Source organism: Anabrus simplex, chromosome 1 (assembly GCF_040414725.1).
Source record: "Anabrus simplex isolate iqAnaSimp1 chromosome 1, ASM4041472v1, whole genome shotgun sequence".
NCBI classification, from domain to species: Eukaryota; Metazoa; Arthropoda; class Insecta; order Orthoptera; family Tettigoniidae; genus Anabrus; species Anabrus simplex.
In genome coordinates this window covers 1,652,150,112-1,652,164,462 of record NC_090265.1, presented here as the reverse complement: position 1 = coordinate 1,652,164,462, position 14,351 = coordinate 1,652,150,112, and positions in this window count along the sequence as shown.

The window sequence follows — 14,351 nt, the reverse complement described above, 5'->3', positions numbered from 1 at the left end:
TGTTTTATCAGATAGTTTCATAATGCCCATTTTACTAACTTCCATTTGACATACACATCAATGTACGAATTATTATTATTAAGCGTATAGAATTTACAGAATGGTCAAGTATATACAATAATATACAAAAGAAAAACCTGCAAAGAATACATGGTAAGTAGGGAACAATTACACATGGATATCTAAATTGTTTTTCCACTGCACTAAGGATTCTGGGACTTCAGCAAGGTCTTTCCGGTCTCCACCATAAGCACGCAGAGAGCATTCGTCCATTATATGATGCATGGTCTGGACTAAAGCACCACAATCACACGCTGGAGTGTCCCCGAAGCCCCACTGGTGAAGGGAGAATGCAGATCTTCCACAATTAGTGCGAAACCTGTTTAGTAATGCTCACGTTCTTCTTGGCAAACTGAAATCAGCTGGGGCGTGGTTTGGATTAAAGAGGCTTGGCCACTCTGGAGCTGTACGAATCCATTGCTCTTTCCATTCCTCTTTTAAATTGAAACCAGCATCCATTAGATTCTTAGCTGTTTTCATTGGTGCCTTACGGGATTTCAGCCTTTGTCTCCAGAGATCTGCAACATCTCTATGGATAGGTAGAGTTGGATTGGACATGATCTTATCATATTCTTGAACAAGGGCTCTTGAACGTCGCAGGCTTGGTGGAGCAATGTGGGACAGGACTGGCAGCCAGTGCGTTGTAGTAGGCTTCAGAGTACCAGAGATGATACGCATGGTGGTGTTAAGTCGTACATCGACATTCTTCACGTGGCAACTGTTAAGCCATACTGAAGAGCAGTATTCAGCTGCAGAATACACAAGGCCAAACCCAGTGCGTCGTAATGTGTCCGCTGAAGCACCCCATGAAGTTCCACACAATTTAAACAGAATATTATTACGTGATCTCAACTTAGATCCGAGGTTTTCAAGATGCTTTCTATAAGATAGGGTTCGGTCAAGCATTACCCCGAGGTACTTTGGATTAGGATTGTGCTTTATCACTGAGCCATTGAAGCATACTTGGAGTTTTGTATTAGCCAACTTGTTGTGGAGATGGAAACAAGCAGATTCTGTCTTATTCTTCAGTTTCGGAAGTAACAGCTAAGTGTATTCAGGTCAGACGTCAGGATGGCCTCAGCATGGCTGAGATCTGGATGTTGAATGGCAATGGATAGGTCGTCTGCATAAGAAAATTTTAATGATTTTGTCTCAGGGATATCCGATATGTAGAGATTGAATAGAAGAGGTGCCAATACTGATCCATGGGGAAGACCATTTTTTAGTTTCCTAAGACGACTAATGTCATCATACATGACGACACGGAAGAGCCTTTCGGTTAGCATATTGTTGATTAGTGTGGTTACAGTTTTGCAAGGGAGAACTCGTTGCAGCTTCAACATCAACCCTTGCCTCCACACAGTATCATATGCAGCCTTTAGATCTACAAAGACTACTGATGTTTTAGTACCCCTTTGAAAACCAGCTTCAATGTGAGTTTTTAGTGCTAGCGCCTGGTCAACACAGCTTCGGTTCTGCCTGAATCCAACTTGCTCTACTGGGATCACTTCATTAATGGCCGAACTAATTCTATTGTACACAAGTCTCTCAAGGAGTTTATAGCAAACACTCAGCAATGCTATTGGACGGTAGCTATCGACTTGGTCTTCCGGTTTACCGGGTTTCAGAATTGCAATGATCTTGCTTACCCGGAATTCATATGGCAGATGTCCAGACGATAATATATTAGAGTAGAATTTAGCCAACCAGAGCCTTGTGTTTGGACCACTATGTATCAGAAACTCAGGAAATATCCCATCAAAGCCAGCAGCTTTACTTGGTTTGAGACTTTTAATAGCAGTATCTACTTCCAGATGTGATAATGGTTCCGAGTATATAGAGTTCTCCTGCAAGTTGCTTTTCTGTTGTTTGAGCAACTTCTTTACTTGGACGGTATGTTTCTTTTCAGAGGGTGCTCGTGATATGTTAACAATATGTTCAGCTACGAGGTTGGGGCTGATGCAACCATTTCTCTTGTGGCAAGTTCTGTTTCCGGTAAGTTTCCTGAGAAGACTCCAGGCTTTTCTGCTGGACTGTTTGAAGTCCATAGTCTCAACCGTATTGTTTCACTTCTGCTGTCGAGACTGTAACAGAGCACTTGCTATTTCAGGATCTCCACCCTGTAGAGTGTCTCACAAGTTTCATTCCATCCAGGGATATACTCTTCCTTCAGCCCTCTTGGAATATATTTCTTGGCAATTGAGATAATAAGTCCAGCAATACGCTCGTAGTTAGACTGAATAATCGGACACATTTGTCAAGATCTTCTGAAAAGCAATTCCACTTGGCTTTATTGAAATTCCAGCGTGGTCGAGGTGTGCTTTTAACCAAAGGTATTTGTATTCCTGTAGTTATCATGACAGATCTGTGTTGACTGTGGGGAAAGTTTTCCGTTACTTACCTTGTAGTAGGCAGGACAATACCGTTTACATCTTCAGTGACAAAGCAAAGATCAGGATTGTATTCTCTCTTCCAACGGGCTGACTTAAAGGTTCCTCTATCTTTCACATCGAAAACCAAGTGTAGATTATTAGCTTCAGCCCAGGTGACTAGTTGAGAGCCGCATTCATCTGTATCATCATATTTCCAGTTCGGATGGTGACTATTGAAATCTCCGACATATATTGTTGGATGTTTCGGGGCGAGGAGCACTTCATTTGACCAAGCCACAGATGGTGGTTTATACACATTTACCACTTTGATGCCCGATATGTCAACAGTTACCACGTGAACATCGTCAGTCACAGTTGCTGAAATGAGCCGAACATCTTGTAGATTCGAACGAGCATAAGTTGCTGCCCTATACGTCTGGTGGTAGGTTTCCCCAATAACAATATAACCAGGGATCTTTCCTCTCGATCTTAGCTGTTCCTCAGTCGCAGTATGAGTTTCTTGAATGGTCACTAAATCGATGTTGTTTTCAAGAAGGATTCTAGAAATATGTTCACTCTTCGATCTGGATATGCCTTCGATGTTTATTTGGCATATTCGTAAAGAAAGTCCTAGTATCTTTGCAGGTTGGTCCTGAAAAGGCTCATTTGCAGAAGTTCTCTCTGAGTCCATTTGGCCAGGAGATCAACGTCTGTTGATAGTTTGGAAGCCAATTTGTTGTTGCTCGCTTAACATCACCGGGAAACACGTGCAGGGCAATGTGGAGGTAAATCCTGCGGACGTGAGCAACGTTCATTCCTCAATGTATGAATAGGAGTTTTGTTCTGAGAAGTTGCAGTTCATCGGTTCAGCATGTTTTGATCTTCTTCTCCTTGTTAGATCATTCCTAATGTCATTATTTTTGCTTGACCTTGCCACAAATAATTTTGAATCCTGTAAAATTTAACCTCACAAGATATGCGTTATTTTATAAAGCGAGGGTCTTCAGAAAATTTGGAGCTAGTAGAATGTTATACGTGAAATTCATTTAAACGCTCATCTCATTCAAGTTTTTGCGCTATGTTTTCTTTACTAATGTGAAGAGTACAAAGTTTGTTTTCCATTTTCATTGCTGGTCCTTTTAATAATTGAATATCAGAGCCAACTGCGACCGCTACGATAATCTTTAGCACCATGAAATTCTCAGCAGTTTACTGCGTTGCGCGGATCGATGTTGGAACTGCGCAAACTTAATAACAAGTTCTAATTGAAACTGGATCCAATTCAAGCACCGAAGAATACATGTGAATAATGTAATCTCGAGCATAGTCCTGTTCGAGGTGGACTTATTTTGTTTTGTGACTAGGGTTCATTTGCAACACGCGGTCCAAGAGATGTCCGCATTGAGGATAAAGTTCCCAGCTAACTTTGTTATTCCAGCCAGTCTCTAATATATTCTATCTGCTTGTTTATTGGCAATGTTCTACTCTCCAGGATGAGGCGAGTCAACAAAGTAGGGATCTTAACTTTTAGTACACTTGATTAAAAACGTGATGAATTAAATTTACCAGCTGTATTTTAGTTAGTCATCTATGCAAACTATTATTTCCTCCAATCTTAGGAAAAGCACGGTTACACTTGCGACCCGGAATCCAAGAGGGACCCAAGTCCATTACACCAACCTTGTGGGAAATTGAAGACATGTTTGCTGTTGCTACAAAATGCCTCTGACTATGTTTTTTTATCTTAAGTACATCTCCATTGCATCTTTTCATAACCATGGCAACAAACTTCTACTTGTTATTTTGCATGAGAACTAGTTATTTTGCATGAGAAATAAATGTTCAAAATGATCAACTATTGGGCACCATTGGATTCCGGAGGATTTACATACAAACTTGCATCCATATTGAGTGGTTTTGAAGGCTAATATAATGGTATTTTCACACAATAATGTAAATGACAAGTAATCACTTTGGTTTCCAATCCCTGTATTTGTTATACAAAAGGTTACACATTAACATGATAATCGCCCTCAGAACGGACAAGTTTTCTGCTGACCGTGGTGATTCGATTTAAGAGACTACGTCTTGTATTAGATGATTCCTGAGTGTGTTTAAGGCTCGAAGTTTGGTAGCATTCACTGGACAGGGATTTGTGTACAAAGGTGCATTGAGAAGATCTGGCTTAGAATTTTCGCTTAATTAATCTGAAGTAATCAAACGCAACACTGGACATCGTTCATGGAAATGCCATCTCGTTCTCATCAGTTGTACTGTAGGTAAAAAATGTGTACTCGATTATTTCGAATTCTTATCCATTTTGTGTTGCTGTATTTGCGAAATACTGAAGGATGTGATTCATTTAATCCCGAAATTCTTGCCCTGACATGACTCTAACATTAAACATTCTACGAACAAGATGTACCCATTCCTTATAGTGCTGAATTTTGTCCTCTTTTCCTTTATTCTCTCATTTACACCAAAATGTCTATCACAGGGCGCGAAACTGTACCCTGTGACGGGAAAATAATGTACAAACTTTCCAAAGCGATTCATTTTGATCAGTTTAGACAAAAATGCAACCATGCAGTGATTTCTTATTTTATCCTGGAGCACCAACGCTAAATATGTAAAGCCATTTAACCTCTGCATCTAAGTTTGCTTTACAATGTTCATTCAGGCAGGTTATCACTTCATTTGCTCCCTATTTAGCCTTAGTTTTAGGCTACATAAACAAGTAGATTTACGTAACTCTCCACTCTAAACAGAAATGTTATGTAGCCACAACTGCCTCAAATAAAACATCTGCTCAATGCGAAGATGTGGATATGGAATGTTTGTTGTAGGCAATTTCTATGTTGCATGAGGGGGCTGTTTTGTGTGAGGGTTTTGCTGTGCTCTAGATCTTATAGTAGCAGCTATTGTGTTGACATTGTGCTGATCGGGCGAGTTGGCCGTGCGGATAGGGGTGCGCAGCTGTGAGCTCGCATCCGGGACTCGAATCACATTGTCGGCTGCCCTGAAGATGGTTTCCCTCGTTTCCCGTTTCCACACCAGGCAAATGCTGGGGCTGTACCTTAATTAAGGCCACGGCTGCTTCCTTCACATTCCTAGGCCTTTCCTGTCCCATCGTCGCCAAAATACCTAACTGTGTCGTTGCAACGTAAAGCAAATAGCAAAAAAATAAAATAATAATAAATAATGTTATTTGCTTTACGTCCCACTAACTACTTTTTAAGGTCTTCGGAGACGCCGAGGTGCCAGAATTTAGCCCGCAGAAGTTCTTTTACGTGACAGTAAATCTACCGACATGGGGCTGTCGTATTTGAGCAACTTCAAATACCACCGGACTGAGCCAGGATCGAACCTGCCAAGTTGGGGTTAGAAGGCCAGCGCCTTAACCGTCTAAGCCACTCAGCCCGGCAAAAATAAAATAAAAATATATTGTGCTCGTCCTTGATTGTGTTCAATAAAGCCCGCTGATCATTTAGTACCCCAGCACTAGTGCTGTTGTATTCACACCACTCCACAGCAGGTTTGAAGGCCCATAGCTGGGCTTGAAATACTGAGCAGCTGGATGACAATTTGTATTGGGCTGAAAATACTTCATTGTTGTTCTTATAGACAACGAATGCGCATCCCACTTTGTCAGATTCAGTGTTATTAGATGTGCGAGATATGTATAGTAGTCATGGTTGATCGAGCAGCTATTGCATACATAAGTCTTGAATATACTGGGGTGACCGAATTCCACGAAGTGACGAAAGAAGGTAAGGCAAAAAAAGAAAACATTCCACACACGTAGAAGAAAATATATGTTATATGTCCATGGGTTCTCAAACGTTTTATTTCCATGTTAGAACTCATTTCACCGGGCGAGTTGGCTGTGCGGTTAGGACGCGCAACTGTGAGCGTGCAGCCGGGAGATAGTGGTTTCGAACCACACTGTCCGCAGCCCTGAAGATGGTTTTCCATAGTTACCCATTTTCACACCAGGCCAATGCTGGGGCTGTATCTTAGTTAAGGCTACGGCCGCTTCCTTCCCACTCCTATCCCTTTCCTATCACATGGTCGCCATAAAACCTATCTGTGTCGGTGCGACGTAAATCCAATTGTAACAAACACAAAAAATAACTCATTTTATTCACGTTTACACAGTACATTCATCATGGGGAACACATAGTACCAAAACGTACCAGGAAACCTCATGAATCATTTTCTTACGTGAGATGTTCGAAATACCGTCTGATAACATTGACTACAGACTGTGCTTAAACATCGTAGGACCACTATCAGCATTTTTACCTCTGGCATAATTTAAAAATTTAAGGTAAAAACAAAGTTAACATAAAATTAAAATCATTAAAATTTAGTAATATTTTACAAGAGGCTTTATGTCACACTGACACAAGTAGATATTATGGTGACAAAGGATTGGGAAAGGGCTAGGAGTGGGAAAGAAGCGGCCGTGGCCCGAATTAAGGAACATCTCCAGCATGGGCCTGGTGTGAAATTGGGAAACCACGGAGAAACATCTTCAGGGCTGTCGGCACTGGGGCTCGAACCCACCATATCCCGAATGCAAGCTCACAGCGGTTATCAAAATTGTTTTACTGTCGTTCTAATTGAGGTAACATTAATAGACTAAAACGTATTCATGATTAGATTAGTATTCTCGCGAGAAGACTCAACTTGTACCTCGTTTTGAAACTCCTTCAATGACCAGCATTTGATAAAATATAACTGAACCGTTGATTTAGGACGATGTTTTCTTGATTTAGACCGTTATCGTTACAAAAATTGTGAATTACTATAACTCTCTCTGACCTAGGATTCCATTCTTCACTGACCTCAGGAGAAGGGTGCTCATAACATATACCGCTCCACCTGCAGGATATTGGATCCAAAAGCATAGAATTTTCTGAGTGTTTTTTTTACTACCGCATAGTGAAAAGGTGGTTATGGCTCTGCTTAGTCAGGGCTCAAAATTGTGCTTGGTTGACCTCTAAGGAAGTAGGTTTGACCCCAGAAGGAACCCAATTATATGTGGCCTTTTAAGCAAAGTCACATAGACTTGGATTTCACTCTGCTAATGACGGAAATGATGATATCGTGTGGCCTCCTGAGAGGCCTAGTACAGGTCTCTATAGTTGACGCCCACAGGTGACTTACGTGTCTGAGTGCGCGCGTGTGTGTGTGTTGATGATGATGAAAATGAACTAGGGACAAGGTAAAACTTGGTGGTGGCACGGAGCCGGCTACTGCCGTATAACACGAAGGGATCTGCTTAAGGTTTAACGTCTCCATCCACTAATGGGACTCAAACCATCTAACCACTGTGTCAGACCACAAAAACTTGACACCTCAATGGCCATGGCCAATTGGTGGGCTGTAACAGAAATGTGTATGATGCCTGGATAATTCCATGGGATGAAAGGCGCCAGACATCCCAAACTTAGTATTATGCAGAAAGGTAGAGAAACTTTTAACGTCTATTATCTCAGTCGCCTTGATGATGTTCAAGAGATATAGCTATTGCTATTTTAAGGAATGAATTGATAGGAAGCCATAGCTTTCATTTTGAGTTAATGAAATAAATGAAACGGCGTATGGCTTTTTAGTGCCAGGAGTGTCCGAGGACAGGTTCGGCTCACCAGGTGCGGGTCTTTTGATCTGACGCCAGTAGGTGACCTGCGCGTCGAGATGAGGATGAAATGATAATGTAGACGACACATGCACCCAGCCTCCGTGCCAGCGAAATTAACCAACGATGGTTAAAATTCCCGACCCTGCCGGGAATCGAACCCGGGACCCCTCTGACCAAAGTCCAGCACGCTAACCATTTAGCCATGGAGCCGGTCAAATAAATGAAGTAATCGGTTAATAAAATATACATCTCAAAATTATTGAGGCCAATGGTCGCCGTGTCATCCATTACAGAAAGGTCGTTATATAGATCCGAAACATTTCATATTTCATACCAGATATTCAAGTTTGTTAGGATTTCTTAATGGAGAATTCTATTAATATACATCTCAGTCCAAACGTACGTAAATGTGTAGTGGCATCATACTGCAGTCCCGTTAACGGCCTAGCTACCGGAGAATATGTTTTGGGTAGGCTAGCAGAAGAAAAGGAAAAAGGAAACTTGTGTCCTCATACCGAGGTGGTGCCACCACCAATGGAGGTGAGATGCATGCGTCATTTCAGCCATATACCAGTCCTCCTGCCAATCTCAAATTTTTGGCAGTACCGGTAGTGACAATTCGTCAATTAATCTATTTTTGTCTTCTTTAAATTCTCCAGTATTTTCGGTATGCAACGATATATAACACTTCAATGTTTTATGATTTAAAGGTCCTAGATGAACAATTTAAACATGGCATTATTCGGAAAGAGCCCACTCAGATTAGTGATGGAGTCAAAGTTTTATTTTTTTTCACATTTTTGCTGTACGTCAAACCGACACAGATAGGTTTTACGGTGACGATGGGATAGGAAATGGCTTGGAGTAGGAAGGAAATAGCCGTGGCCTTAATAAAGGTACAGCCCGAGGATTTGCTGGTGTGAAAATGAGAAACCACGGAAAGACATTTTCAAGGCTACCGACAGTGTGGTTCGAACCCACTATCTCCCAGATACATGCTCACAGCTTCGCGCCCCTAACCGCACCGCCATCTCCTCCAGTCAAAGTTTAAAATGATATATCTATGCCACTGCAAAGAATTATTGAATGAGGTAAATAGTATTTAAATAGTAGTTGTAGCCATATGCCTATTTTCTGAAAGAAGCCACTAGGGGTGGTTTAGGTAGTTTGTTTACATTTTCATTACGTGTGACTTCTTACTCTAGTGATAATTTGAGTACCTGAGAAAGAAGTTAGGACGTAGTTTTCATACCAGTATCAAGGTTTACTGCTATAACGGTTAGAATAAAGTGATTCGGCGAAAGAAAGTCTGTGATTTATGTATTAAATATTAACAGGTAAGTCACTATTATTCCTAACCTCTCAAACAGTCCGAAAATGTCAGCCTCTGAGAAGAAGTTGTGTACTGAATCAGTTTCAGTGTCGTTGATAGCGAATAACAAAGTAAGTTCCTAATTGTTGATTTAAGGATTTTGCTGAAAATGATACAGAGAAGTGTAGCAGATAAACTATGCGGGAGTGTTGACTGTGTTACTACAAAAATAGAAAATGTTAACAGCAGAAAAGTGATTGCGACTGTGATTGTAGGGCTAAATACTGCAAAAGCTGGTGTTTTGGATTCTGTTGTGTGTTTTAATGATGGCTGTACAGGAAGGATTAAAGTTATAGAAATGTTTGGCATACAGATGAGCTGGAATGCTAGATCTACTTTCTCAGCAATTGATCAAGAAAGCTAGGAGCAAGAAAATAAATTTTAAGAGGAAAGGGGAAGGTCTGGAATAAATAATACAAAGGGATTGTAATACTGGAATATTTTGAACTATGATGAGTAAGCCATGACACACATCCATTTAGTTTTCTGCATTGTCCCGCAAGTTAAGATTTTAGAGTTACACTTTTCTCAGGAACTACTTAAGTTGCAGACCTGATTTCGTGTTATGTGTTGATAACTATGTAGTTTTATACAACGATTAGAAACATATTTTAAAGTAATATTTTCAAAAAGCATAAAATTAAAGGGGCAAAATTATATTTTGATTTGATTGATTTTAAACGGCCCAAAATAATCATTCTTCAAAAATAAATACATTCATTTTGTTGTTACGACACATGTTATTGACATTCTAGAAAATATGAATTGTCTTTGATGAGAATCGTCCAAGAAAAGTGTACCTAACTTGAGTAATGTATATATTAGAGTTGTTTTCACAGAACTTGTTTTTGAACACTCTGTATACGTTGTAAAATAAGACAGTGATATTAAATATTTATTGTTATCATGTGCCTTAGAAATATTAGCTCTTTGCTTAATGAAAAATCAACAACCATTGGACAAGCGGAAATAACAGAAAATTGATTTGAAAATGTGCACATTTAACTGTGTAAAATATTCCATTGTCACAACCCAGTGTCCTTAAATTTCTGACAGAAACGGAAATCGAGCCCGGGCTCCTGAGGACGGCAGACAACAACACTAACCGTTAAGCTACGAAAGTGCACTTCGACAAGGTGAATTGCTTTCTATAAACTCATCCCGATCAGTCCCTTGATCTCCTCCATTCATTGCGAAGGCGCACATCCCCCAACAGATATGATGCCTGTGCTGGTCTTCTGGATCTTAGTCCCTTCACAGGTGAGGCATGAAGATCAGCATATTGAGGCAGTGTTTTAAGTGTAAATGCCAGATTTTTGGCGTCTAATTTGTGATTCGAGTGTTTAGACATACGTTTCCCTAATAAATCTGCTACGTACTTCGGATATTAGAAAACTGCACGCTCAATTCGTTCATGCCCATTTTGCATTCGGATTGTTCTCCCCCTTAGCGCAGGTGGAATTGGCGCCGGCTTTATAACATTTCGTTGATAGATGGACGGTGCGAGTACCGAGTTCCTGGACGCGTGAGTGAACTACGTAAATTGGTTGGCAGTTTGTCGGGTACTGAAAATATGACTTTATTTAAATTACGCTTGTATTCTTGAATTATTATCTGGATCTTTGGTGGAATCCTGGTGTAATTACTGTATCCCTGTATCCATCCAGTCGGAGGGTAGCTTCCCCAAATCCTGTGATAATCCTGTTACTCTGTGAAGTCTCCTTTCATACGTCCGTGCCATACTTTATAATAGATAACATCTGTACGACTTCCTTCCACTGCATCAGCTTTTATTTGTTAAAAACATGTCTAGCTTTAAACATCAGTTAAAATGCTCAGTGGCATTAAAAACCAGGGTCTAAATTTTGCATTAAACGTATCTTTAAAATAATACTGCACAATATTATTATTATTATTATTCTCGTATCAGAAACATACATGTTGTACACAGTTATAATTACTATATTACATTTGCCCAAAACTTGGCCACTTCCAAAGCATTTTTTGATGCTTGATATAGTTCATCTTCTGTGCAGGAGGCTGGACATAGACGACACTGGAGCATATGTTGGACTGTCTGGTCTTCTCCGCAGTCACATTGGATTTTTTCTTGATCTATATAGCCCCATCTTGCCAAATTAACTTTGGATCTGCCAACTCCAGATCTCAGTCTATTCAGGGACTTCCAGGTCATCCATTCTTCATTGTAGCCAGGAGGTAGAGTTTCAGAAAATCTTATCCAGCCAGGAGGAAGGTAGGATGTAGCCCTCCATAATTGCAACCTGGCTTTTTCAGTAGTGGTTCTAAGTTCCTTTGAAGTTCTGAGAAAACTCTTCCTTGACTTTAAACGTTGCAGATGCGGTGCATGCCCATATAGAGGGTGGGTCCTTTCCTGTTCCACTGTCTTTCTTTCCTTGTTCGCAGCTATTTCTCTTCGAACAGAAGGAGGTGCTATTCCTGCAAGGTGGTAGAGCCATTCAACTGGAGTGGATTTCAAACAACCTGTTATAATTCTGCAAGTTTCATTGAGAGCTATATCCACCTGTTTGGCATATGTTGAATTATACCAGACAGGACACGCATACTCTGCTGCAGAATAGCATAGTGCCATTGCAGAAGTTCGGATGGTTTCAGGTTGGCTACCCCACTGTGATCCGGCCAGTTTCCGTAAAAGATTGTTCCTGGTGGAGACTTTTGATTTGCAGTTCATGCAGTGCTTCTTGAAAGTAAGAGATCTATCAAGTGTCACTCCTAGATATTTTGGAGACTCGCAGTGTTCCAGTTCGACTCCTGACCATACTATCTTTAACTTGCGAGTGGCTTCCCTGTTTCTCAGATGAAAAGCACACACTTGTGTCTTTGAGGGGTTCGGTTTAAGCTGGTTTGTGCTGTAATATCTAGAAAGATCATTAAGGGCATCCGTGAGGGTGATCTCCACTGTTTCAAAATCTCTTCTCTGAGTGGCTAGGGCGAGGTCATCAGCATACAAGAAGCTACTGCAATTGGGGGCTATGGGTTGGTCGTTTGTGTATATATTGAACAGAATTGGAGCCAGCACACTTCCTTGCGGAAGACCGTTTTTCTGTAGTCTCCATCGACTACGCTGTTCTTGGAAATCAACAAAGAACCTGCGATTCTGCAAAAGAGTGGCGATGAGTCTTGTTAGGTTAAAGTCCTTGGTTAGATTGTAGACCTTCACTAATAGTAGCTGGTGGTTGACAGTGTCATACGCTGCTGATAAGTCAACAAATACCACTCCTGTCACCTTACGAGCCTCAAACCCATCTTCTATAAACTGTGTAAGGTTTAATAACTGTCCAGTACAGCTTTTACCAGGACGAAATCCAGATTGCTGAGGTATAAGTAATGGGTCAATTACAGGTAATAGGCGATTTAAGATCAATCTTTCCAGCAGTTTGTAAAGGTGACATAGTAGCGCAATTGGTCTAAAATTCTTTGGATCATTCCCTTCTTTACCAGGTTTCAGCAAGGCAATCACTCGGCTCTTCCGCCATATCTTTGGAATTTGGTTTCTGCTCAAACAGTTATTGAAGAGTTGGAGAATCCATTTCTTTGTCATTAAGCCAAAGTGTTTAATTTGCTCAGTTCGTATATCATCCAAGCCACAATAGAACGTGCTGTATATTCTAATACGTAAACTATACGCACGTTTGAATGTCAGATTGGCCGCGGAATAATTGTATGCCCCACAGCGTAAGAGCATTTGAGGATTAATCTCACTTCATTCACCATATATCGGATTTAGCATTATGTGATGGAAGTTGGGAAACGAGTAATTTTCGAAACAACCGCACTAACCTGAAGAGGCATTGTATGATGGTGCTGGTTTACATTAAATATACTCTACTAATATTTATTTCGAATCTCATTGTTCCCATAATTCTTCTTTGACGGAACGTGTTTGTATGCAGTGGTAGCTCTATACAGGCTGGTCGGAAGCAAGATGAATTAGTATAAGGGTTAGAGAAGGGCCTCTCAGGGTGCATGCACTTTGCACGGTGCAAAAAAACTACTTCGCTTGGTTGACCAGAGTATAGCCCCCATTCCTCGATTTGGAGCAATAGCGCTCTCTCTCCCTTTCCCCACGCCTGTCTCGCCCGCTCCCCCTGTCTCCCTCTTCATCACTTGCTCCGTGACGCTCCAAATCCGAGTTGAGTTGAGCCGAGTTGAGCCGAGCTTAGCCGAGTAGCCCAGAGACTAAGCGTTGGTCCGAGCCGAGCCGAGCGGGACCGATGCACTGTGCACAAGAACTCTGCGCCGCTGTTTCCACACGTGAGATTTTGGGCGTTTGAGAGGCCCTGCGTTAGAGGGTTCTTCATACTGATAAATAATTGGAAAATAATGCATAGATATTTCGCGTCATTTTCATTTTATCAGCAGCTGAAGTTATCCCATCGGATCGCTTCAAAGGAGAATTCATATCTTTGTGGAGCGGTGTTGCTAAATATGCATTTGGCTTATGACCAGCTTGAGAGCGCCAATAGAAGAAATAAACTTCTCCAGGGGAGAAAATTTAACAAGCACCTCCCTGGTGATAGTCTCGGCCAGTAGGAAGCACGCTGCGGTGGCATTGGCTGAATCCCTGATGTGTTAGTGTTTGATGCTCATATCTCGGCATGGCTCTCAAGCCCAAACAAGTCAGGTCCATATTTAGCAAAAACACCTCGTACAGTTCATTTCAATTCCCGAAAGGAGATATCTGATTTGTTAACTTCAACAGCCGATAAAATGATCACGAAGCGAGATATCGGTGTAATTTTTCCATCTTTTTTCAGTATGAGTAGAGGGGCAAAGTGTGTTCTAAAATAATGGGTGCTGCATCAGCATTTTTCCACGCTATTATGAGTAGTGTAGCTATGTCGGTTTTGACATAATGAGC